At 39.8% G+C, this 27,948-nt stretch overlaps 1 protein-coding gene across 2 annotated transcripts in view; it reads left to right on the forward strand.

Annotated features, from left to right (window-relative positions):
- LOC133638650 (diacylglycerol lipase-alpha-like) overlaps positions 1-27,948 on the forward strand; it is an 84,817-nt gene that overhangs the window by 1,511 nt on the left and 55,358 nt on the right. The gene's annotated exons all lie outside the window — the stretch shown is intronic.

Genomic DNA, 27,948 nt, shown 5'->3' on the forward strand with positions numbered 1-27,948 from the left:
GATCCAACATAACAGCGAGAGTCCAGTCCATAGTGGGGCCAGCAGGAGACCAGGAAGTTATGTAGTCTGTGTAACATTTATTTGGTCTGTTATTCTTCTTTAAGCTTGGAAATGGTAAATGGGTTATACTTGTATAGCGCTTTTCTACCTTCAAGGTTTTCAAAACGCTTTGACACTATTTCCACTTTCACCCATTCACACACTGATGGCGGGAGCTGCCATGCAAGGCGCTAACCACGACCCATCAGGAGCAAGGACACAACGGTCATGACTATGTTGGTAGAAGGTGGGGATCGAAGCAGGAATTCTCAAGTTGCTGGCACGGCCACTCTCCCAAATGTGCCGCATTGATATCAATAATTATTGGCGATATGGACCAGGATTAAATATATATTATCGTTCCCTGATTATAATCCCCTGCCCAGCAAGGCAGAAAAGGAAATGACATTGTGACACAGCTATGGAAAACACTTAATCAATGTAAACACAATTCTAAAATATTTAACGATAACCTCTTAAAATGAAGGTGCAAAAATAAAGAATTTGTGAGAAATGCCTAATAAAGTGAAACAAAATAGTGTGAAAATGTAAACCTAGTGAAACCTGAGAAGAACAATCTTCTGCAGGTTTAATGCCAGGAAGTTATGTGGTCTGTGTAACATTTATTTGGTCTGTTATTCTTATTTAAGCTTGGAAATGGTAAATGGGTTATATTTGTATAGCGCTTTTATACCTTCAAGGTATTCAAAACGCTTTGACACTATTTCCACGTTCACCCATTCACACACCCGTTCACACACTGATGGCGGGAGCTGCCATGCAAGGCGCTAAACACGACCCATCAGGAGCAAGGGTGAAGTGTCTTGCTTAAGGACACAAGGTTCGTGACTAGGGTTGGGTATCGAGTATCGAGTATCGATTGGAACCGGGACTAACTTTCCGATTCCCCCGGTATCGTTCAAAAGTTTAAATTTCGATTCCTATTTTCGATACCCAGTCCGCCGACCGGAGAAAAAAAAAAAAAAAATGTCCGCGGAACCGGAAGAAGAAGCCGCTGAGCACCAACGAAGAAGCGCCCACCGCCGGAAGTGTTAGCATAGCCGAGCGAGTCAGTCAAGCTCAAGCATGGATAGCGTGCGTCGGCGGTCGAAAGTGTGGCTTTACTTTAAAAAAAAAAAATGAAATAACCGCAAAATAACAGAGCTCCATGTCCATCAAGAAACGAGTGGAGAGAGAGCTGCAGATGTACCAGGACGTTCCACCGATACTTATGTCTGACGACCCTGCTGCATGGTGGTGGAACCAACAAAAGACTTATCCTTTGCTGTCAGATCACACTTTCTCCTATTTATGCGTTCAAGCTTCTTCCACACCCAGCGAACGTGTATTTTCCACAGCAGGAGACACTATCTGTCCAGAACGCTCATGCATCCTGCCTGAGAAGGCGGATATGGTCATTTTCCTAAACAAGAACTGTCTCTGATTTTATACTGTACCTGCTGCTAATCTGGACTGGGTTTTGCAAGTTGTTTCTTATTGTTTATTTGCTTTTCTGCACCAGGTTAGCCCATCAGTGGGAGCACGGTAACATTTTTAAGTACCTGCAGCATCATACACTTGTGTGTGTAAATGTGTTTTCATGAGGTTTTCAAAAATAAAGCTCTCTTGAGGAAAGTGTACCCCTGGGAAAATGTATTCATAATTTATAATATTTATATTCAAGTTCATAGATTTGATATTTATATTCTAGTTGAAAACAGCCCTGTGAGGAATTTATAGTAAAGTTCATAAAAAGTTAATAGAATTAAAATTGATGGAGAATGTCAGACTATTTCATTCAGAAAGACTGTAGGTTAGCTAGCTAATTTAAAATATCCTAAACTTTTTTTTGACCCTGCCTCTTAAAAGAATCGGAACCGAGAATCGCCAGGAATCGGAATCGAAACAAAGAATTGGAATCGGAATCGTTCAAATTCAAACGATACCCAACCCTAGTCGTGACTATATTTATTGGTAGAAGGTGGGGATCAAACGAGGAATTCTCAGGTTGCTGGCACGGCCACTCTCCCAACGGCGCCGCATTGATATCAATAATTATTGGTGATATGGACCAAGAGGAAATATATATTATCGTTCTCTGATTATAATCCCCCCCCCCCCCAGCAAGGCAGAAAGGAAAGGACATTCCAACACAACCATGGAAAACACTTAATCAATATGAACACAATTCTAAAATCACAATAAACATTTAACAATAACCTCTTAAAACGAAGGTTCCTTTATTCTAGTCAGGGCTCGAGCAGCAACATTCTAGATGTACTACAGCTGCTTTACAGCTCGTTTAGAGATCCCAGTTAAAAATGCAGCTCACGAGAGTAATCTATTGCGCACATAAAGTCCTCTAAAAAACATCCAAAAACCGACAACAATACTCCATTTGCATATTGTGACCTGAATATTACCCAAGTATTAGCAATATTATTATAAGTGCTAACACAGAGGAAGTACTTTTAGTGGTGCCGAGATCACAGAGCACTAACTAACTTATGCAGCTATTGACATACTGAGCCAGTAAGCCGCTGCATCGCCACTGATTTGGTAAAAGTTAATTCTTGATTGTAAATCATGCCTCTCACTTGTATAGTAGAAGGTTGTGGCCATAAACAGAGAGATGGCGAGAAAGACATTAAAAACGTATTAAATATATTAGTGGATGATTGTAACACATCTAATAATTTAATACCCAACAAATACCCTTCCTATATGTATTCCACATGGCATGTGTGCAAATATGGTTGATATAAACCGTGATGTCAATAATTAATGGTTGACCTTTTCCAATACACACAGAAGGTGCAGCAGCAAAGTGTGGCTAGTTTGCATTTTTGTTATTTAAATAGTGTTTGGTACATGAAGCATGCTGTCTTGTTAAATGCAAGACCCCCTTCAAGGTTTTTAACCCTCGTAGAAACTGGCTGTCTCCAGGGTGACCGCACTAGTAGAATGTCTCTGTTTAGAAAAAGTGCATATTTCACATCTTCACTACCTCTTTTTTTGGTTGCCCTGATGCAAATATCCTATCTGTTTGACTTTTTGTGGTTTTTGTCTCTTTGCCAGCGTCTTAAATTCCCGAAAACGACAGATGAGTGAATTTTTTTGCATTTCTGCTCAATAGATTTTTCAAAGCCCCCCCCCCTGATTCATGCAGTCAGTAGCAAGTAAGGAAATACAACCTAAAATAATCTTTTTTTTCTTTTTTTTTCTAAACATGACCGTGCCCACAAATTGTCAATTCTTTGTCGACCAATCAGCCCTCTGCACCTGGTCTGGTAGTTACCAGGAATGGGCATAATAATAAATAAATACATGATTAAATAGTTGAGTAATTTGTATGAAATTGATTGTTGGTGAAAGACATCTTGAAGCAACTAAGACCAAAATGAGTGTTTTCTATTAGGGATGTTTTATCAGAATGCTGATTCTGATACCGATCAGCTATGAGTGAGATCGGTCGATACTGATACTGATCACATGTTCTAACTACACATTTTTCAAAGTTTTTTATGGTGAGTGCTATTGACAGTGTACCACTTATCAACACAGTATTTTACATTGTGCCTTATTTTCTTTTTTGAGCAAAACAAAGTCAATAGTACACAATATCTTAACAAAGACTATAATTCTATCTATTACTCATACAATTATTTATGTTTTTGCAGTCAAAGTACTCCCGTGTCCGTGGAATTATTTTCTAATTTTGTAAACATAAAAAATATATATATATATATATATATTTTGAGAAAAAAATATCACTCTAATCCCTCTAGTATCGATCATATAATAATACCACTCTTGTTATCGACACAGCCAATTAATGCATGTAATGTATTCATTGTGACAATGCTGACACACTTGTTGTTATATTGTCCTCTTTCTAACTCCTATTATTCTACCTATTAATTTCCTCCTAATAAATGCTTACTTCCTGCTGTAACATGGTTCCATCTACACTTCTTAAACTTTATTTAGCACTTATCTTTGTATTGTTTCAAACTAGCTTAGCGGTTAGCTTAACTATTAGCATGACTGCTCCTAGCTTGTTTAGCTTTGTCCTCCAATGATAACAATGCTTAAAATTGACGCTTAAGGAACTAAGGAATGCAGTTTATTTGTTGTAATAGAGGTGATAAATTAGCTTGGTGTTTGTGATCGGCATTAAAAGGCATTAATCAGCAATGGTGATCACATACGTTTTACTAAAATTGGCTAATACAGATAAGTGGTTGATCGATTGGCACATTCCTAGTGTTTATTTCCTCAGTTAATTTTTCCAAACAATCAATCAATCAAAGTAATTAGCTAATAAGCCTATATTTAGTGGGTACAATCATAAAAAGTGCTACAGTACAGACCAGTGAGTTTGGATTCACAACTTGTTACACTGAAATGTAATATCTGTGTACAAAGTAGGGATGGGTGCTATTCACATTTGAGCAGATATGGTAACAAATTCCCACTACCTGGGAAGCAATAGCTGTAGCCAATGGTACTACTCATTGTTGGTACTTTTGTGTGTGTTAATAAATATTAATTGTCTTTCATAAAAAACATTTTATTTATTGCGATCCTGCGCTCGGGATCTTTCTGTGTGGAGTTTACATCTTCTCCCCGTGACTGCGTGGGTTCCCTCCGGGTACTCCGGCTTCTTCCTACCCCCCAAAACTAAATTGGCCCTAGTGTGTGAATGTGAGTATGAATGTTGTCCGTCTATCTGTGTTGGCCCTGTGATGAGGTGGCGACTTGTCCAGGGTGTACACCGCCTTATGCCCGAATGCAGCTGAGATAGGCTCCAGCACCCCCCACAACCCCAAAAGGGACAAGCGGTAGGAAATGGATGGATGGATGCAACATTTAAAAATGGGCTGACTATGATAACCACTGTCCAGTTGTTATATATTTATCATTTGCCAGTATGACATCAAGTTGCAATTACAGTTGCAAGTCCAAAACATTAGATGGCAGTACTGCATAATTTATGGTGTGTTTTTTTTGTTGCGCCAAAAAGTGTTAATACTTTAGGTATTGTACTTATTATTGCGCTCCAGCAGTTTGATTGCAAGTTGCATCTTAGTTATAGTTTTAATTTACAAATGTTGGAGGGGTTGCAATCGGCTTGTAAAATTGCTAATGCTAATCAATAGCATGCCAATAACAAAGCCAATGTATATTACCATCAAGCCTGTGCATTTTTGGAAGAGTGGAGCTGCATTTTTCTTATGTTAGGGTTTTTTTCAGTCAATTTCTTTGTTGGCATTGAAAATTGAAACTTTACCAGAGGTAGTTTGGCTAAGTCCGCTCTCAGTGCTGCTAGATTGATCGCAAAATGCTGAAGTGTGAAGAGCCGGCTGAGTAGGCAATGGAGTGTGATGTCGCAGGCAACCCAGGTACCATAACATGGCACTGTTGGCTTTTATGTAACTCGCTGCCCGGTAGGACCGCCGGGATTCAGTCAGTGCCAAAAGTTGCCCTTGGTACGTTCTACTAAATTCCCTTTGATTAGTTGGTAAAGTCAAATATCAATTTGAATATGATCAGACTTATGTTGGCCACCAGTTTGCAGATGTAGCACAACTTTCCATAGCTGTGCCATTGTGTTTTTTTTAGACCAAAGTAAATGGTGACAGCCAAGTAGTGCGCTTTGTTTTGTCTCAGTTGATTCAAGATTCAATCACTTCCACCTAACCGATTAATTCTAAGTGATTAATCATTTACTATGACAATCTGTAATCTATTCCCTAGTACCATTTGTCATTGTATTGGTACACAACAGATAATCACAACAACCCTGCAGGAATCATCGCTTTATAAAGTTGAAAATATACAATACCTGTTGATTGTGATAACTTGCTCGATGAGATACGTTACGTGTGGGGCTTTTTTAAAGGCCTACTGAAACCCACTACTACCGACCACGCAGTCTGATAGTTTATATATCAAAGATGAAATCCTAACTTTGCAACACATGCCAATACGGCCGGGTTAACTTATAAAGTGCAATTTTAAATTTCCCGGGAAACTTCCGGCTGAAAACGTCTAGGTATGATGACGTTTGCGTGTGACGTCAAGGGTTGAAGCGGAAGTTTTGGGACACCCTTGCATCCCAATACAAACAGCTCTGTTTTCATCGCAAAATTCCACAGTATTCTGGACATCCGTGCACTTGATTGCATCACAGAGTTTCTCAAACAGATTCAAACAAACATTTTACAAAGTGATTGTGGCAAACACAGGCGTGGTCAGACTGTATTCCACAGGATGAGGAAAGTGATATTTTTAAGAGCCATTTGCTTTGACGCACTTTCGTTTTTTCCCGTGACTTTATTACCTTTATGAACCACTTCTTGTGGGACTCTGTGAAATCACTTTCCTATCTCTCTATTGGAACCATTGAAACACCCAAGAACAGAACAGCAGTATGGCATTTTCTACTCAAACTATACATAATCTCACCTGTTTTAATGCTACACTCAAGCTGGTTAACCATCATGGGAATCAAACCGTGAAGAAGAAAAACGGACGTAACCAGTAATAGAACAATCACCCCGTTCGAAGAGAGCACTGTGTGCATGTTCAATGTGCACAATTGAATAGCTTAGTTGCTCAGACACTAATGTGTTTATATAAGTTTAGATTTGTGAAATGTCACTTCTTAATATTGAAAGACGTTAATGGCTCTTTTTTTCATGTACCGGTAGTTTTTCGATGATGAAAATTTAAAACTGTAATACTAACCGTCGGGAATTTTACTGTGGTTATCATTATTACTATTTATTGTGAAATATATCATTATTGCAAGAGGCTTCAATATATATTGTGATATATACTATATTGCCAAAAGTATTTGGCCACCTGCCTTGACTCACCGAAGGCCGAACTTGAAGTGCCATTCCATTCCTAACCCGTAGGGTTCAATATGATGTCGGTCCACCTTTTGCAGCTATTACAGCTTCAACTCTTCTGGGAAGGCTTGTCCACAAGGTTGCAGAGTGTGTTTATAGGAATTTTCGACCATTCTTCCAAAAGCGCATTGGTGAGGTCACACACTGATGTTGGTCGAGAAGGCCTGGCTCTCAGTCTCTGTTCTAGTTCATCCCAAAGGTGTTCTATCGGTTCAGGTCAGGACTCTGTGCAGGCCAGTCAAGTTCATCAACACCAGACTCTGTCATCCATGTCTTTGTGGACCTTGCTTTGTGCACTGGTGCACAATCATGTTTGAAGAGGACGGAGCCCGCTCCAAACTGTTCCCACAAGGGTGGGAGCATGGAATTGTCCAAATTGTTTTGGTATCCTGGAGCATTCAAAGTTCCTTTTACTGTAACGAAGGGGCCAAGCCCAACTCCTAATAACAACCCCACACCATAATTCCTCCTCCACCAAGTTTCACACTCTGCACAATGTAGTCCGAAATGTACCGTTCTGCTGGCAAACTCCAAACCCAGACTCGTTCATCAGATTGCCAGATGGAAAAGCGTGATTCCTCACTCCAGAGAATGCGTCTCCACTGCTCTAGAGTGCAGTGGCGACGTGCTTTACACCACTGCATCCGACGCTTTGCATTGGACTTGGTGATGTATGGCTAAGATGCAGCTGTTTGGCCATGGAAACCCATTCCATGAAGTTCTCTGCAGACTGTACGTGGGCTAATTGGAAGGTCACATGAAGTTTAGAGGTCTGTAGCAACTGACTGTCGGCAACCTCTTTGCACTATGCGCTTCAGCATCTGCTGACCCCTCTCTGTCAGTTTACGTGGCCTGCCACGTCATGGCTGAGTTCCTGTTGTTCCCAAGCTCTTCCTTTTTCTTATAATAAAGCCGACAGTTGACTTTGGAATATTAAGGAGCGAGAAAATTTCACGACTGGATTTTTTGCACAGGTGGCATCCTGTGACAGTTCCATGCTGGAAATCACTGAGCTCCTGAGAGCGGCCCATTTTTTCACAAATGTTTGTAGCAACAGTCTCCGTGCCTAAGTGCTTGATTTTATACACCTGGGCCCGGGCCTAGTGATTAAAGGCCTACTGAAATGATTTTTTTTTATTTAAACGGGGATAGCAGATCCATTCTATGTGTCATACTTGATCATTTCGCGATATTGCCATATTTTTGCTGAAAGGATTTAGTAGAGAACATCGACGATAAAGTTTGCAACTTTTGGTCGCTGATAAATAAAGCCTTGCCTGTACCGGAAGTAGCGTGACGTCACAAGTTGAAAGGCTACTCACATTTCCCCATTGTTTACACCAGCAGTGAGAGCAATTCGGACCGAGAAAGCGACGATTACCCCATTAATTTGAGCCAGGATGAAAGATTCGTGGATGAGGAACATGAGAGTGAAGGACTAGAGTGCAGTGCAGGACGCATCTTTTTTCGCTCTGACCGTAACTTAGGTACAAGCTGGCTCATTGGATTCCACACTCTCTCCTTTTTCTATTGTGGATCACGGATTTGTATTTTAAACCACCTCGGATACTATATCCTCTTGAAAATGAGAGTCGAGAACGCGAAATGGACATTCACAGTGACTTTTATCTCCACGACAATACATCGGCGAAGCACTTTAGCTACGGAGCTAACGTGATAGCATCGTGCTTAAATGCAGATATAAACAAAAGAAATAAACCCCTGACTGGAAGGTTAGACAGAAAATCAACAATACTATTAAACCATGGACCTGTAAATACACGGTTGATGCTTTCCAGCTTGGTGAAGCTTAACAATGCTGTTGCTAACAACGCCATTGAAGCTAACTTAGCAACGGGACCTCACAGAGCTATGATAAAAAACATTAGTGCTCCACCTACGCCAGCCAGCCCTCATCTGCTCATCAACACCCGTGCTCACCTGCGTTCCAGCGATCGACGGAAGGACGAAGGACTTCACCCGATCATCCGTGCGGTCGGCGGCTAGTGTCGGATAGCGCGTCTGCTATCCAAGTTAAAGTCCTCCTGGTTGTGTTGCTACAGCCAGCCGCTAATACACCGATCCCACCTACAACTTTCTTCTTTGCAGTCTTCATTGTTCATTAAACAAATTGCAAAAGATTCACCAACACAGATGTCCAGAATACTGTGGAATTTTTAAATGAAAACAGAGCTTTTTTGTATTGGATTCAATGGTGTCCGAATACTTCCGTTTAACTATTGACGTCACGCGCATACGTCATCATACATAGACGTTTTCAACCGGAAGTTTAGCGGGAAATTTAAAATTGCACTTTATAAGTTAACCCGGCCGTATTGGCATGTGTTGCAATGTTAAGATTTCATCATTGATATATAAACTATCAGACTGCGTGGTCGGTAGTAGTGGGTTTCAGTAGGCCTTTAAGACACCTGATTCTGATCATTTGGATGGGTGGCCAAATACTTTTTGCAATATAGTGTACATTTTAGGTAATATCTCCCAACCCTAGAGTTATTATTTTTAAATTAGCCAATGAGCAGTACAGTAATGGTATATATACATATTCTGATTGAAATAATCATCTTTATTGTTAGCACAAAATATCTCAAACTGAAATTATAAGCCGAGCCGAGCCATGCTTTATAAGCTGACTAAATGCTTGAAATTGTCGATGACTAGTCGACTATCACAATAGTCGTTAGTTGCAGCCCAAAACCAGATACATATAGTTGCACATCGTTTGTGGTTGTCAACCGCAGACAGTTTGGCAAGTCACTTTGCACCCCAGCGAGGGCAAGCATCCATATACAAAAACAGGCACACACCAACACTGATACATCAGCCGAAACACGAGGAACTGGAGAGGAAGGAGGTGAAAAGGATTGAGTAGGTGGCTGTGGGAGAAAAAGATGGAGAAAGAGGCAGAGGGAGAGTAGGAGTGAGTGGCACATGGCTTTTAATCTAAAAAAAGATGAGCAGTGGTAAACCAAAACCAAAATCAGGTTTAGTTAGATAAGAAAGAGGAAAGGGACTGGGAAGACTAGAGAAGAAAATGTAGGTTTCCTCTATCAAAAATGATGCAGATGCACTCGCTCGTTTCCATGCTCACAAATGTCCTCTAAAATACGAATAGTGAATGAGTGTGTGGGTAGGAAGAAGAAGTAGAGAGCATAAGGATGGGAAGGGTGAAGAATGGGCGGGTGGATTGGCGAAAAAGATGGACAGCATACTGCTGACTTGCGTCGTTTTGATTAGAAACAGCGGGAGGAGGACCGTTGCTGCGACAAAAACTGGAGGGACTCGAAAGTAAGCAGTGCAATAGTGGCTTAGACAACAAATGCACACAGTAGAGAGGCAAGAGTTGTTCACCGTTAAACCATCTTGGTGTATATTGTCAGCACTTGCGCTCGACATTCTCAATCATTTTGCCACATGCATACAGTATGTGAATGTGGATGCAGAGATCCTTTCTACTGTATACTAGCTCAATGATAAAGACAAGACTCATGGTCTTGTGAAACCAATGCGGTAGAACAGAATCCATTCCAGGAGGCTGTTTGGGTTCGTGTTCTGATATTGCATTTATTTTTCCCATAAAAGAGAGGGTTAGCTTAATCCATTCCAGGGGTTAAACTTGCATTACTAATAATGTTCACATTCCTGTACTGTACATGTACTTATGTTTGTGGTATAGATATTTGCCATCCAAGTACAAATATAATTTATGCAAGAAAATAGACTTATAACGGTACGCCTTAATCACAGTTTGGTACGTACCTTGGATTTAGTGGGGGACAGTGCAGCATAACTTTTGTGTTTCATGATATCTAAAATAAAGCATGAAAACATTGCATTCAGCTGCCAGGCAATTTTCTGACAAATACAGTTATACAACAACAAAAATGTCATGAAGTGGATGCCACCTTGATATATTTTGTGCATATAAAATGCTAAAACCAATTCAATGTAGGAGAGTATTAGGGGTACTAAAAAAAAATTCCAAATGTATATATGTATATACATGAATATGTATGCATATGTACGTGTGTATATAAATGTGTGTGCGTGTATATACATATATGTATACTGTATTTGTTTATATATATATATATATATATATATATATATATATATATATATATATATATATATATATATATATATATATACGGTATGTGTGTGTATGCATATGAGTGTGTGTGTGTGTGTGTATATGTATGTATATATTAGGGCTGCAACAACTAATCGATTAAAATCGATTATACAAATAGTTGGCGATTAATTTAGTCATCGATTCGTTGGATCTATGCTATGCGCATGCGCTGAGGCTATGTTTTTTTGTTTGTTTTTGTTTTTGTTTTAACCTGTATTTATAAACTGCAACATTTACAAACATCTGAGAAACAATAATCAAAATAATAGGGGTGTAACGGTACGTGTATTTGTATCGAACCGTTTCGGTGCGGGGGTTTCGGTTCGGTGCGGAGGTGTACCGAACGAGTTTCCGCACGGACATATTAAGTAGCGTACTGCACGTTGTGTAAGCAATACTCAAAATGCCGGACATTTGAGGCATTTAAGAAACTCCGCCCTGACAGCTCCGCAAAAGAGGACATGTCCGGTGAAAAGAGGACGTATGGTCAGTCTATCGTAGCCCGTTAGCTGCTAGCATGCTAGCAAAAGAGGACATGTCCGGTGAAATGAGGACGTATGGTCAGTCTATCGTAGCCCGTTAGCTGCTAGCATGCTAGCATAAGAGGACATGTCCGGTGAAACCGATCGGGCTAGGTCCTGACCATACGTCGTCTTTTCACCGGATCTGTCCTTTTTTGTGGCGTTGGGAAAAGCACACTCCTCATGCCACTCTAAAAACCATCATTGCGCAGGTATCTTCTTTACCTGAGTCTCCGACCTCAAAAGTCTGGCGGCGATGGAGCGTCCAGTAACAGGGGCAGGTTTGAATGAGCTGGAAGCTCTTAGCTGGAACTCTGCACGTCAGCGGCACAGGACAACGGTCATTAGCAGCTGGGATTGAGTCGCAGCTGTTTCCGGCAGACTCCTGTGCGTCTGAGCAGCCCCTATTTAGGGACCACACTGCTCACCCCAATTGGGGAAAGGCCTAGAAAAGGTGGCCTTAAGATTGCCCACTCAGCACAGTACCTGGAGAGGAAACCGCACTTGTCTGGACATTCCATTACGCGGTCGAAAAACAAAGATAATACCATTTACATTACCTCCCTGCTTGGCACTCAGCATCAAGGGTTGGAATTGGGGGTTAAATCACCAAAAATGATTCCCGGGCGCGGCTACGCTGCTGCCCACTGCTCCCCTCACCTCCCAGGGGGTGATCAAGGGGATGGGTCAAATGCAGAGGACAAATTTCACCACACCTAGTGTGTGTGTGACAATCATTGGTACTTTAACTTTAACTTACTTTAGAATTGCAGCATGGAACATAAGGACACTCCTGGATGCCAGTCCGGACAGACCACAGCACAGAACAGCACTTGTTGCCAGCGAGCTAAAGCGCCACAATGTGGATGTGGCAGCACTCAGTGAGACCCGACTCCTCGAGGAAGGCTCACTCAATGAAGTAGGAGAGGGTTATACATTCTTTTGGAAAGGATACCCTATGGGCGGACTACACCTTCACGGAGTTGGTTTTGCAATCAAGAACAGCCTTCTGCTCAAGCTCACAGAATAACCAGTGGGTGTCAGTGAAAGGCTCATGACTCTCCGCACCCCCCTTGCAAAATGCAGACATGTCACTTTGGTAAGTGCCTATGCACCAACTTTGCCATCCAATGATGAAGATAAGGACTGCTTCCACCAGGCACTCGATGACATCTTCAGTCACATCCCGAGGAGTGACTAAATCATGCTGCTTGGTGATTCCAATGCAAGAGTCGTAAAGAACACGCAAAACTGGAATGGTGTGATCAGCGGCCACGGCATTGTAAAAGTCAACCCCAATGGCATGAGACTCCTTAGTCTCTGTGCGGAACACGATCTTACCATCACAAACACCATCTTCCCACAAAAGAACAAATATATAAGGCATCCTGGATGCATCCCAGGTCCAAACACTGGCACCCGATCGACTATGCGATCGTGAGGAGGGCTAACCTCAAGGACGTGCTCATTACAAAAGCTATGCGAGGGGCAGACTGCTGGACCGACCACTGCATGATTCTGACAAAGGTCAAAATGCATGTCCGGTCCCTAACACGTCACGGTGGCCCAAAGAGGAAAACACTCAACTGTGCCAGACTCTCCAGCAGTGACACCCGTGACAACTTCCGTCGCTCCCTAGCTGATTAGCTGGCAGACATTGAGCCGCTAATCACCTCAGAGTCTGGGATGGATGAGAAGTGGACCTCTCTACCCACCATCCTCTTTGACACTGCAGCCCAAGCCATTGGTTTCAAAACCAAGAAACACCAGGACTGGTTTGACCAGAATGCTGGCGAGATCTCCACCCTCCTGTACAGAATGCACAATGCACACAGAGCCACACTGAACAACCCACAATCCCAATTCCATAAAAAGCAATGGCAAGCCCTTCGTTCTGAGGCCCAAACAACTCTCAGAAAACTGCAAGATGAGTGTTGGATCTCAAAAGCCAATGAAATCCAGTCTCACGCTGATAGAAATTATATGCAGTTTCTATGATGCAGTGAAAACCATCTACGGCCCCAGAAACTGCTCCCTGGCACCTGTTAGATCTGCTGATGGAACATCTGTAATCAAAGATCAGGCAATGATAGTGCTATAACACTGTGCTCAACCAGCCTACCCCAGTGGACCCAACTGTCCTTGCAGAGCTCCCTGAACATCCTAGCTTGCCAGATCTCGACCTCCCCCCAACCGTCAAAGAAATCCTGCATGCAGTCAAAACTCTGAAAAACAATAAATCCCTCGGACCTGACAGCATTCCGGCTGAACTTCTCAAGGAAGGAGGCTACCTCTGTACACGGACACTGCATCTCTACATTTCAGAGGTGTGGAGATGAGAGTGTGTCCCGCAACAGTGGAAAGATGCCAACATTGTGACCATCTACAAGAACAAAGGAGACAAATCCATCTGCTCCAATAGTAGGGGTATCTCTCTGTTGGCTATTTTTGGAAAGGTCCTTGCCAAGGTCATGCTCCGCACACTCATCCCCGCAATATCAGAACGGGTCACCCCAGAGTCGCAGTGTGGTTTTCGGAAAGACAGGGGGACAGTTGACATGATCTTTGTGACACGTCAGCTCCAAGAGAAATGCCGGGAGCAGCACAAGGACTTGTTCATTGCATTTGTCGACCTTTCAAAGGCATTTGACACAGTGAACAGGGACCTACTGTGGCAAGTCCTGAAGAGATTTGGGTGTCCACCCAAGTTTCTCACCATCCTTGCGCAGTTCCATTCTGGGATGATGGCCCGAGTGGTAGTGGGAAGACACAGCTCAGAGCCCTTTGGTGTGAAAACTGGAGTGAGGCAGGGCTGTGTGCTGACTCCAGTTCTCTTCAACATCTTCCTCGTTTGTGTCACAACACTGCTATGCAGGAGGATGGAGGAGCAGGCTGGAGTTACCATATACTTCAGGCTTGATGGTAACCTGTAACATCAGAAGGCTACAGGCAACTACCAAGCTGACCTCGGAGACCATCATTGAGCTGCAATATACTGATGACTGTGCCCTGGTTGCCCATACACCACAGGCTCTGCAAAACATCGTCTTGGCAGCTGTAACTGCATATACCAGAATGGGACTGACGATCAACACCCAGAAGACAGAGGTACTCTGTCAGTCCAGTGCTGACCTCCCACAAAACCCCACAATAACCCTCACAGCAGCAGGGCAACAGCTGCTCACGGTGCCCACCTTCAAATACCTGGGGAGCATAATGTCTGACACCTGCTCAATGGATGACGAGATCCAGTACCGCCTCAAGCAAGCATCAGCATCTTTTGGTCGTCTAAGGAGAAGGGTTTTTCAGATCAGCAACCTCAAACTCCACACCAAAGTGCTGGTCTACAGAGCAGTATGCATCACTGCATTACTGTACGAATGTGAGGCATGGACTATTTACAACCGCCCTCTGAGTAGCCTGGAGACCTTCCATGTAAGATGTCTTCAGAAGATCCTTGGCATCACATGGAAGGAGAGAGTGCCACACACAGAAGTGCTGGAGAGGGCAGGCAGCTGCAGCGTGGAGTCCATCATGACCCAACATCAACTCAGGTGGTTGGGGCATGTCATCGAACGCCCAGCCATAGACTCCCACGCAGAATCCTCTATGGTCAGTTACACCTAGGCCAACGCAGTGCTGGTGGACAGAAGAAGCGGTTCAAAGACCAAATGAAGACCCTGAAGAGATGCCAGATCAACCCCTCTTCACTGGAGGAACTTGCTTCCTGCCGAGACCTCTGGCACTCCCACTCCTCACAGGCAGTGAATTATATAGAGGAACAGCGCACACAACACCGTGCAGCAAAGCGTGCAAAGAGGCATGCTCGCCAAGCCACCCCTGCTCCCCACAGCACATCCTTCACATGCCCGGTCTGTAACCGCATCTGTGGATCCAGGATCGGACTGTTCAAACATCAGCAGACTCACAAATAAAAGATGGTCATCGTCGAATCGATGGACAACCATAAGCAAGCAAGCATGTGTGTATATATATGTATATATTTATGTATATATACATGTGTGTGCGTGTGCGAGGAGACTGGCCATTGAGCTTGCTGGTAAATTACAATTAAGTTACTCCCCGACTGGACTTTAGATAAAATTGTTACCATGTTTTGAGCAAATAAATGACGTACATTCAAATAAAACATTTAAAAAATGTCTGTGTATGACATCTTTTTTAAAAATTAATTATTATTCACAATATGTTTTTTGAAATACATTTCTATAAACATTTTTAGGCCATCTCCGGCTTGCTTGCTGCTTGTACTGTATATGTCATAATGTACGTCGACAGCCAAGAGGAACTTTTGTAACCTGTACATCAGGCCTGGGCAATTATTTTGACTTGGGGGCCAAATTTAGACAAAGAAATGTGTCTGAGGGCCAGTATATCTATTTTTAGGAGCACTAATACAAAACCTCACAATAACGTCTGATTGAATGCTAAAAACGTTTTGACAGACTGCCTTAAAAAACGGAATGGAATTTTAAAATGTTCAATGAACGATAAAACACTGAATATTGACAACATATAAACGTCACACCCCCTCTCGATCGACATATTTTACAATCAAGGAAAACGCGACAAAAATGCGACAAACAGTGAAATATGAACGCAAAGGTTAAAAATACAATATACAATCTAATATATCACTAAGCTTTAGAACTTTGTTGTGAAAATCTCCTTCCACGTCTGTCCCTGACACCCACATTTCAGACTGACACTCTGTGGAAACGCGCCCCTACCCCACTGCTTGGTGCCTCGTCTGAGCTGCTGTGACTTAGATTACCATATTAACTAATTAATTACCATAGTAACTAGTATATCATGCAAAAGCGCAGATTCCAACCATTGAAATGCTTTGTATAGTTCAAGACTTACGGTCATTTGAAAACATCACTGCGCATCATAATGGCAGCTACAGTTTCCATCTTAAAGATCTAAAAAAATTATTTGGGAATGTCCGGCGGGCCAGATTGAAATACTTAACGGGCCGCATGTGGCCCCCGGGCCTTAATTTGCCCAGGTCTGCTGTACATTGTTTAGAAAAAGTTTTATCTTTATACATATCATAATCTTATATCTTTATATTTTAAGAAAGTGCAACAGTTAGTTTAAATAGTTTAGAATTATTTTATTTTTAGTAAAGTAAAATTAATTCATAGTTAAAGTGCAGCATCAATTAACAGCTTGTAGCGCTGTTATTCATCTCATACTAAACAATTTGGTAGTATGCTACCGGTATATGGTCGTTTCATATAGGACTGCAGTCTATTCACATAACGATGCAATCATAAAAATGGCATAATTGCTCATGAGGCAGTTTCAAAAAGTAAGTACAAATATGAACAGCAAAACAAATCTCTTAAGAACTATTCATGAACTTTCCTTTTTTGTTTCATTTTCTTGTTGTTTTTCAATATCACAAGGTGCAGCCATCTGTGAGCGCTTTTAAATGTGGAAATGGCCCACAGCTGCCCTCGCTGCTTCTTGTCAAGAGCAATCAGTGCATTCATTTCCTTTGCCAAAAGTCTCCTTGCTAGATTTGTCATAAGTCGCTTTTTTGAAAAGGACCATATTTTACGGACTCTATGCCGCACTGGTATGTAAGGTGCACCCATTACGTTTTGAAAAAAATAAAAGATAAATTCCATTTATTAGCCGCACCGGACTATAAGCCGCAGATATATACCGGTACGTTGTGAAATTTGTTATTTACATAGACAGATTTTACAAGTCTTTATTTACATACCTTAATTGTTTTCAAATAGTGCCTGGAACTCGGCAGTAAAATGGCTGATCAAACAAAAGACAAAACTAATTGATTTCTTTATTTCTCCTTTTTTATTAAGGTTCAATATGTTTATCAGGATTCATGATTCTTGTACTTTGTAAACACTTTGAGTTTGAACAGTTTCTCAAAATGGATCTTTATGTACATTGTTTGATTTCCTTGCTTAATCCATTCAATAATTTAGCCGTTAGCCAAGAAAAATCCATAGATTAAACACATTTTTGTATAAACCGCAGGGTTCAAACCTTGGGTAACAAAAATAGCGGAAAATACAGTAGTATCTATATTAGGGGTCTCCATCTTTTTTTCTTCCAATAGCTACTTTTACAAAATAAAAGTGGCAGAGGGATACTCATTTTTGTAACGTTTATTTTCAGAGTTAGTTCAATCCAAACAAAGGAAATACGCTTGTTTTGCTGGAACACTAGCAAGATGTTTGTATCCACAACCCACATTTTGTATTTAAAACATTTTGTTCTGTATCTTATATTTCAGCGTGCATTTACTTCTATTGCAATATTGTCTGTATTTTTGTTATTTTGACAAAAAGAAAGGATTTTGGATTACTTATTTAGTAAGATTTACATTCAAACAGTACCCTCGTAGTCTTTTTTTATGATATTTTGTGCTAATTTGTCATTAAATAGAGGCACCATGTTGAATAGTTAGTTGTATAAAAATGACAGTTTAAGTAAATACTATTTGATCATTTGAGGAGCTACTCAAAATAACTTGGCAAGCCACTGGTAGCTCACAAGCTAACAATAGTTCAGGAGCTACTGGTTGGAGACCCCTGATCTACAAGGGTCTGATTGATCGCTTAATACAGAGACAAAGTCGCTAAGCTCGCAGCACGGGCCTGTCCTGCTCAGTCTTCTTATTCTCTGGCTGAACAGGTGCATTATAATATGTGCCAATGAGTAGCGCCAAATCTAAAATATATTTGTGGCGGCCTGCCACATATGACTAGTGATGGGCGGATCGGTACCGAAATATCGATACCGCCAATACCAGATCTTTATGCTCTAATATCGATTCTCAAATCAAAATATTGATACGTTTGATATTTTAGTTATTTTTGAGATAATGTATATCTTTAACAGGAACACACACAATTACTAAATAATTGAGATCTTGTCTTAGTGAAACGCGATTGGTGGAAACTACTTTCAGTGGTGTCGCACATCACTACAAATGACCGTATAGGAAACATTGACATGTTGGGGATGTCAAAAATAATCAGTGAACTCATGGGATTAATCACAAAGATGAATGCATTAATTATGCATATACACAGATTAATGGCACAACTTATTTTGACCACACATCCTCTACCTTAACTGTGGATGGTTACATGAATGGCCACAAAGGTTGCTAAAAGGTTAATGATTAGGTCAAAGCACATATGTCAAAGAAGAGTGAGGAGACTTTGATTGTTCAAAAGTCCAACTGGACTTAAAGGGGAACTGCACTTTTTTTGGAATTGTTTTCCTATCATTCACAATTATTATGAGAGACATGATGGATGTTTTTTTTCTTAATGCATTCTGAATGTTAAATAAATGTGATCAAAAGTCCACTTACAATGGAGCCTATCGGAGCCTCTCTATTCTACCTATAAAGCCCTTATGAAAACATCCAAACACTTCCATGAATGTTTTATACACATGATGTAAGTATACATGTAATGTAATAACAGGCACATTTATAATAACATTTAATATTTACGGATTTTAGTTATTTTAGGCATACGTGGCGCGTTAATTAAAAACACTTTTTAAACACATCAGTGGTTTCTACTCACTGCAGACTTGATGAGAGCCAAAAAACATGACACATCACCAACTGTACAAGGTCTGCTGTCATTAGGATGCCGACTGCTATATTCCTGTTTAGATGAAGAATGACTCATAATCCTCACAAAGAAAATGGGGGTAAAACCGAACATCTTTTCGTGTCATTCGTACCATTTCAGTGTCTTAATCGGCTGTCGAAGTGTACCAACTTGTTGGAATACGTCCTGAGCCTTCTGCTATCCTGGTGAGAGGCATGGTTTATGATCTCGAATAAACTTACAGGGAACAAGGAAACGCCTCAAAATATTTCGGTCATGTTGAAATTGTACTCCAGCTTGGGATCACGGTGCTGCTGTAGTTTGTCTGCGTTAGCGCTTACAATAACAATATCGCTAATACTTGGTTAATATTCAAGTTCAAAATGTAAATGGAGTATTGTTGGCGCTTTTTGAATGGTTATTTATTGTATTTTATGGGCGGAATAGAGGACCTCCCACAGGCTCAGCTGTAAGCAGACCTTTGATCGCATTGATTTAATATTTAGAACGCATTCAAAATAATCCATCCGTCGTCATGTCTTTCATTATAATTGTGAACGATAGGCAAAATTCCCCAAAAAGTGCAGTTCCCCTTTAAGATAAAACTGTTACCAAGTTTTAGGCAAATTAATAACGGTCAAGTAAATCATTTCAAAGGTGTTCCTGATAAACATTGCGTTGTGTCCACTCTAAATATTAGGGTCTTTTTTTTTTAGTTATCTGAAATTGTGCAAGCGAGTAATTAGATTAAAGATTAAAGTAACAATGATTGTCACACACACACTAGATGTGGTGAAATTTGTCCTCTGCATTTGTCCCATCCCCTTGGGGAGCAGTGGGCAGCAGCGGCACCGCGCCCAGGAATCATTTTGGTGATTTAACCCCCAACTCCAACCCTTTGTTGCTGAGTGCCAAGCAGGGAGGTCATGGGTCCCATTTTTATAGTCTTTGGTATGACTCGGCTGGGATTTGAACTCCAACCTACCGATCTCAGGGCGGACACTCTAACCACTAGGCCAATCTGTGATTAATCATGATTAATCCAAATTCAAAAATGTGATTTGTCCTGATAAAAAAATTAAATCGTTTGACAGCAATTATACTTAAAGCATGACATAAATCACTACACCTAAGACATCGACAGGTAATGCTATACCTCTAGTACTGTACATACCAACCAATTAGACAACCTTCAGTGACTGTGAATGTCGAGCATGAAGAAATGACAATGTTTTTACGTGAAGGCTTGTACGTGTGCAATCTGGAAAAAAACTCTTAGACTGTTTTTCTTCGCAGAAACCTCGACAAAGGCCGGCATTACCCTTTTATTTGCATTAGCGGAACAGTAGCCACGTCATTCATCATCAGTTCCGCTTGGTATTTGCATTCCCTCAGTTACTGATAAGGGGTTTTCAAATCCTGTTTGTTTTCAAACCTGTTTGTAAGGTCTGCAGAGAGTGTACATGTTTGCAAGACAAACATCATGTTTCATCTGCCAGTATTGCAGTGGAAGAAGGAAAATAGGAGACTGTTGATTTTGTTGTGGCTGCAGCACATTTTTCATCACCAGCTGCAAGTCATCCTGGATCAACATGGATTGAGATCACAAGTTTGTTTTTGGCGGTCTCCAAATTATATTTCTATGTATTGGGTGCGGTACTATGGCACAGTTTTTTGAGGTGAATTTGAAATGTGTTTTAAAAACAAAAACAAAAAAGGGTGTTGTATTATTGCTAATAACTGTAACCTTTTTATTAGATGAGAGCTGAGTCTGACACATATAAAGATTTAAGGGCGAGTGCCATTTCAGATTTTGTGATGCCTGTATCGTTGCATGTGCTCTATATGTTTTTTTTCTCAAAGACAACGCTATAATGACAGACTCGGAGCCCTGTCATTGTTGTTACATCATTGTTGTTGGGTCACGTGGGTATTGGGTCGGGGCCTGGCACACAGCTGTACAACTGTGTGGCCCACAAAGGCACTGCTCACGTGCCGGGATATACATTATGTACGTCTTTTCACGAAATGCATGCTCTTTGGATTCACAAGCTTCAGAGGAGAGAGACCCATGCAGCAGTGAAATTATGTATGTAAAAATTGTAATGAGATGTTGACGTATTTTAATTGTTCCTTGAAGATTTTTTATTCATTTATTTACAATGGTACCTCGGTTTTTGTACGGCCCACTTTTCGTGTGTTTCATTTATTTGGCGAACATTTTCACCAAAATGTTGTGTTTATATGCTGTTTTGGTTACTGTACGGCCAAACATTGTGCGTAAAACAAACTAGTCCGTATTATTCCGCGGAATCAAGTGCCCAAGCAAAGACTCTCGTTTGTTGACTTAGTCTTCCTCTGTGACTTTTTTTTTTAAGTCCGACCGACCATGACCCCAAAATAAACTTGCAAGTGCCTGCAGTTTGCTAGAGAAAGTGAGAGAATTTAATTTAAATAATAAATTGTAATTAATTTTGAATGTGGCATCAACATAGCGCTCCCCTTCCCTCGTCACTCTCAGCTCAACGTCATCTTTATAGTGATGTTAAATGTTCCTTTACCCATTCATTCATTTGTTTATGTATTTTGCAATGATTTTTGTATGTAAAACTCGGTAAAAAATAATATTGACATATAAAAATATCAAGAGGGTTAAATTAGATTTTACCCAAATTTGATTTGTTACATATAACACAACGTTAAGTAAGATGTGGACGTTTTCTTCAGAAGCTTAGCATACATTGATTGACATACTGTATGTTCTATTGTTTTCGATATCTTTGATTTACAAAATGTATCAAAGTGTACCTCGCATCCTTTAATTTTAGTGTATGTAGCCCTCGCTGGAAAAAACTACTCTTACTCTACCCACCTGAGTTTTACATACAAAAATCATTGCAAAGTACATATAAACAAATGAATGAATGGGTAAAGGAACATTTAACATCACTATAAAGATGGTGTTCTAATTTAACCCTCTTGATATTTTTTCATGTCAATATTATTTTTTACTAATGCTATTATTATTTTGCCAACTAAAACCATTTTGAGTTCTTAAGCACACTGGAAAAACTTACCAAATATTTCAACACATTTGTTCACATGTTTATCATGACAGTACGCACAGAAATCGTAAAGACCATATACTGTACAGTAAGAAGTACAGGTGGTTTTCAGATACTATTTTGGGCGGGAAAATGAGCCAGTTCCATTTTTTCCTTAGTTTTTTTTCCTGTGTAATGTTCTCACCTGGCACTTTGTTTTGTCCGTATAATGTCTTGGGCCAATGAAAATAAACAAAAAAACTTAGGGCTGCACTTTGGACATCCCTTGCTTTAGAGTAATTGTAAAAGTAAAAAGTAGTCCTTCAAATAAGTACTTGAGTGAGAGTAAGTATTCAGTGAAAAACTACTTAAGTGCTGAGTAACTGGTAAGTAACTTCTGATTTGTGTAGTAGCTATTTCTTAATGGTAATTCCAAGGGACTTAACAATATTTACATTTTATATCGTGGTTATCATGACCAAAATAATCACGGTTTTCATTATTGCGGTATTGTTGAATGTTCTCAAAGTATTATGACCAAGTATTTTTTCTAAAAAAAGTAGACACATTGTTAGAAAACCCACTATTTTGCATGTTTTGTGTTTCTTATGCTTCACTGATTGTGTTTTATCTGTTTTAATGATCTGTATCTATATAGCGCTTTACTATACCTGGAGTGATACCCAAAGGGCTTTACATTATACCTCATATTCACCCATTCACACACAGTCTAACCGTTGGGAGTTTTACCTCGGTTATCATTATTACCGTTTATAGTTACAGTATTAATACACACCAACTGTACTCTGCATGTGAGAGACCGAGAGAGACTACATCATGTACCACAAAAGAACACATTTTACAGTCACTTATGACGTCATAGAAGGGCAAATGTTAACATAAATGCAGCTAAAATATAAAACAGCCACATCTTACGGCAATGTGTTTTTTGTAGGCTGAAATGTGAACATTTCCAATAACCCAGATGATAGTCAATGATATAGCTGTTCTTTTTTTTTTGTTTGTGAGGGAAACAAGGCTTCCTTTGATTTGTGAAATGGTGTCAAAAGTCACTCGTGCTTACGTTGGATTGGGTGAAAAAGAGTCATGTGACCGAGCCCGCTGGAAAAAATATCTCTAACAAGCCTAAATAATACATATTTGCAAGCAGTAATAAATACATTAAAATAAAGGTAGCGATCAGGATGAAACTCAATGTAACGGAGTAAAAGTAGTGTTTCTTCTTCTTAGAAATTATGTTGCACAAAAACTACTTGAACACAATCCATCCATCCATTTTCTGCCGCTTGTTCCTTTTGGGGTCGCACAATTTATCCAAATAGTTACCTTAGTAAATGTAACTTAGTAAATGGAGCGCATACCCACCTCTGGCAAAAGTATAATTCCACGGTTTCCCCTTAATGTAACTAATGCCCACGGCAAAATCATAGCCGCCACACCTTGACAATAAGGTTGTTTTTTTTTTCTCAGCTTTCAGGCACGGACGGTGTGTTTGCAAACATGGGAGGTATGAACATCAAATCGGAACCACACAAACAAAAAACATTACCAGCAGCAGGTCGTTACAGTATGAAAAAAATATCTGAGCTCTATTGACTAGTGATGCACCAAAAATGTGGCTGCTGAAACCGGAAGATGTGATGACGTAAACAAGACATTGTCTGGAGCATAATCGGCATGACTGCGATGTTGACATAACTTTAATGTATCCCAGATATACCTGCAGACAGCGAGCTACAAAATGTGCCAATATTAAAAGAACAGTGTCAGCTTTTAAGGAGAGAAAGTCCAACTGGAGCAGCAGCGCGAAGCAAGTGTGACGTCATGCTCGCTGCAGCTCGCTCTTGGTTGCGGAAATCAAGAAACAGAGCTAGAGTCTCTAAACGAGAGTACAGTCTATAATAACACCAGAAAAAGATGCTAGATTTTTTGCCAGTTTTTAATAAAGAAAAAGTCACTTAGTCTTTAGTCACTTGAAAAATTCTCAACAAAGTACATTGTACAATAAGCAGCAATAATTGAAAATATAGCAACACCATATCATATAAAATATGTTAATACTAGAGATGCCGATAATATCGGCAGGCCGATATTATCGGATAAATGCTTTAAAATGTAATATCGGAAATTATCAGTATCGTTTTTTAAATTATCGGTATCGTTTTTATTCTTTTTTAAAAAAATGTATTAAATCAACATAAAAAACACAAGATACACTTACAATTAGTGCACCAACCCAAAAAACCTCCCTCCCCCATTCACACTCATTCACACAAAAGGGTTGTTTCTTTCTGTTATTAATATTTCTGGTTCCTACATTATATATCAATATATATCAATGCAGTCTGCAAGGGACACAGTCCGTAAGCACACATGATTGTGCATGCTGCTGGTCCACTAATAACCTTTAACAGTTAATTTTACTCATTTTCATTAATTACTAGTTTCTATGTAACTGTTTTTATATTGTTTTACTTTCTTTTTTTATTCAATAAAATGTTTTTAATTTATTTATCTTATTTTATTAATTAAAAAAAAAAATATATATCTTCACCATACCTGGTTGTCCAAATTAAGCATAATGTGTTAATTCCACGACTGTATATATCGGTATTGGTTGGTATCGGTATTGGTAATTAAGAGTTGGACGATATCGGAATATCGGATATCGGCAAAAAGCCATTATCGGATATCCCTAGTTAATACTAATTAATAATAACACAGATTTGTTTTAAAATGTATGTGTACATTTTTGAGCCTATTTTAAAGAAAATCAAATTTGCAAAATATGCAAATTATACGATGACGTCATGGTAACCACGCTCCCACCGCCACAGGTATCTTGGCAATATAGGGGAAATCCTAAATTAATCTCTATTAAATGTGTTTTGTGTTACATATTTTTGGGTGTCTAGAACGGATTATTGGGTTTGCAAATTTTGTATGGGAAAAGTTTCAGCTTCAGTTTTCGTACGACATTTCGGAACGTAATACGAACGAAAACTGAGGTACCACTACTGAACTAATGTTTAAAAAATGGTCGCCTCATTCACATAGATGTAGGAGCTTGTCAAATGAAAGTATAAAGCCAACAAGAGCCTAGGCTTCGTTAGGTCTTGTAGATGAAGATGGACTGTCCCTCACACTTTGAAAAGTGGTTCTTACCCGCACACTGCTAAGCATTCTAGACATGTGCAATGTTTTAAAAGTTATGTTATTGACCTGAAAAACACCCTGTTCGCAAATGTGTGTTCATCCTTCTCAAACTGTTCAAATCTGCTAATTTCCATTCTGTTGAAGTGCATCTGCTAATGGCTGCAATTGAAGGCAACAGCACCGCACCAGTCAAAATTCCCAGGATGATGAACTTGAACGTGAAATACCCTGCGGATGTAAACGCCATTAGTGAGGATGTTTGCTTGAGAGTGAGACGTGCACTCATAAACATATATTTATCCTACATACAAGTTTTCCATAGGTCAGCACTGATTAGTCATGAAAGGTTATAGGAGCAATGGACTGTAGTCAGTAGAGAGTTAAACAGCACAGTTCCCGCAGGTTATAAGTGAAAGTAATTAGTTACAAACCTGACTTTGATATATTGTGTACTGTCGAGTTAAAGATTTAATTTAGAGACTTGATCAGTCAGAAATATCGATCCACCCTCGAGCTTGTGGTTATACAGTACTAGTTGCCTCCCAGATGGCTGAAAGAAAAATACTGATTTGTGTGTAAAAAAAACAACTCAGGATTAAAAACATGCCACACCGTCCTCTTAATATTGACGTTAAGTATAATTGCAGTACAATACATCTTTTGTTGGGATGGAGTGAATGATAATAAATGTAAATAATGAAAATGAACAATAACATAATAAAAAACAAAACAATGTTTGGGGCCCAAGAAGTCCATTTGTTTATTTATCATTCTATTTATATAATTTCCCCTCTCCCTCATTCTGAAAACTGTGCATACAGTAGACAGGTGTTGCCAGCAGCAACATTTCACAGGGATTTTGATCTCTAAGTTGAACTGGTATTGTTGTTCAGACAAGACAAGGGCTAAAGTACAAACAATATGGCTTTGATTGCAACTAAGATTTGTCATCCATTGAATGGAATGACCAAGGTTTTTACAAAACCCAAAACCAGTGAAGTTGGCAAGTAGTGTAATTTGTGAATAAAAACAGAATACAATGATTGGCAAATCGTTTTCAACTTATATTCAATTGAATATTCTGCAAAGACTAGATATTTAATGTTCGAATTGAGAAACTTCATTTTTTTTGCAAATCATTAACTTAGAATTTAATGGCAGCAACACATTGCAAAAAAGATGGCACAGAGGCATTTTTACCACTGTGTTACATGGCCTTTCCTTTTAACAGCACTCAGTAAACGTTTGAGAACTGAGGAGACCAATTTTTGAAGCGTTTCAGTTGGAATTGTTTCCCATTCAGCAAAGCTGGCGGCATTTCTGGGTGTTGTTGGTAAATGGCTTTCGCTTTGCATAGTAGAGTTTTAACTTGCACGTACAGACGCAGCGACGAACTGTAGTTACTGACAGTGGTTTTCTGAAGTGTTCCTGAGCCTATGTGGTGATATCTTTTACACACTGATGTCGCTTTTTAATGCAGTACTGCCAGAGGGATCGAAGGTCCGTAATATCATCGCTTACGTGCAGTGATTTCTCCAGATTCTCTTAACCTTTTGATGATATTACAGATTGAGATGGTGAAATCCCTAAATGCTTTGCAATAGCTCGTTGAGAAATGTTTTTCTTAAACTGTTGGACAATTTGCTCACGCGTTTGTTCAAAAAGGGGTGACCCATCCTTGCTTGTGAATGACTGAGCATTTCATGGAAGCTGCTTTACCATCTGTTCTAAATTAGCTTGTTCACCTGTGGGATGTTCCTAATAAGTGTTTGATGAGCATTCCTGAAATGTCTGTCTTTTTTGCCACCTGTGCCAGCTTTTTTGAAACAAGTTGCAGTCATCAAATTCCAAATGAGCTAATATTTGCAAAAAATAACAAAGTTTTCCAGTTCAAACGTTAAGTATCTTGTCTTTGCAGTCTATTCAATTGAATATACACTACCGTTCAAAAGTTTGGGGTCACATTGAATGTGACCCCAAATTTGAATGTCCTTATTTTCAATGAAGATAACTTTAATCTAGTCTTAACTTTAAAGAAATACACTCTATACATTGCTAATTTGGTAAATGACTATTCTAGCTGCAAATGTCTGGTTTTTGGTGCAATATCTACATAGATCTATAGAGGCCCATTTCCAGCAACTATCTTTCCAGTGTTCTAATGGTACAATGTGTTTGCTCATTGGCTCAGAAGGCTAATTGATGATTAGAAAACCCTTGTGCAATCATGTTCACACATCTGAAAACATTTTAGCTCGTTACAGAAGCTACAAAACTGACCTTCCTTTGAGCAGATTGAGTTTCTGGAGCATCACATTTGTGGGGTCAATTAAACGCTCAAAATTGCCAGAAAAAGAGAACTTTCATCTGAAACTCGACAGTCTATTCTTGTTCTTAGAAATGAATGCTATTCCACAAAATTGTTTGGGTGACCCCAAACTTTTGAACGGTAGTGTA

The sequence above is a fragment of the Entelurus aequoreus genome, linkage group LG02, assembly GCF_033978785.1.
Source record: "Entelurus aequoreus isolate RoL-2023_Sb linkage group LG02, RoL_Eaeq_v1.1, whole genome shotgun sequence".
Taxonomy (NCBI): domain Eukaryota; kingdom Metazoa; phylum Chordata; class Actinopteri; order Syngnathiformes; family Syngnathidae; genus Entelurus; species Entelurus aequoreus.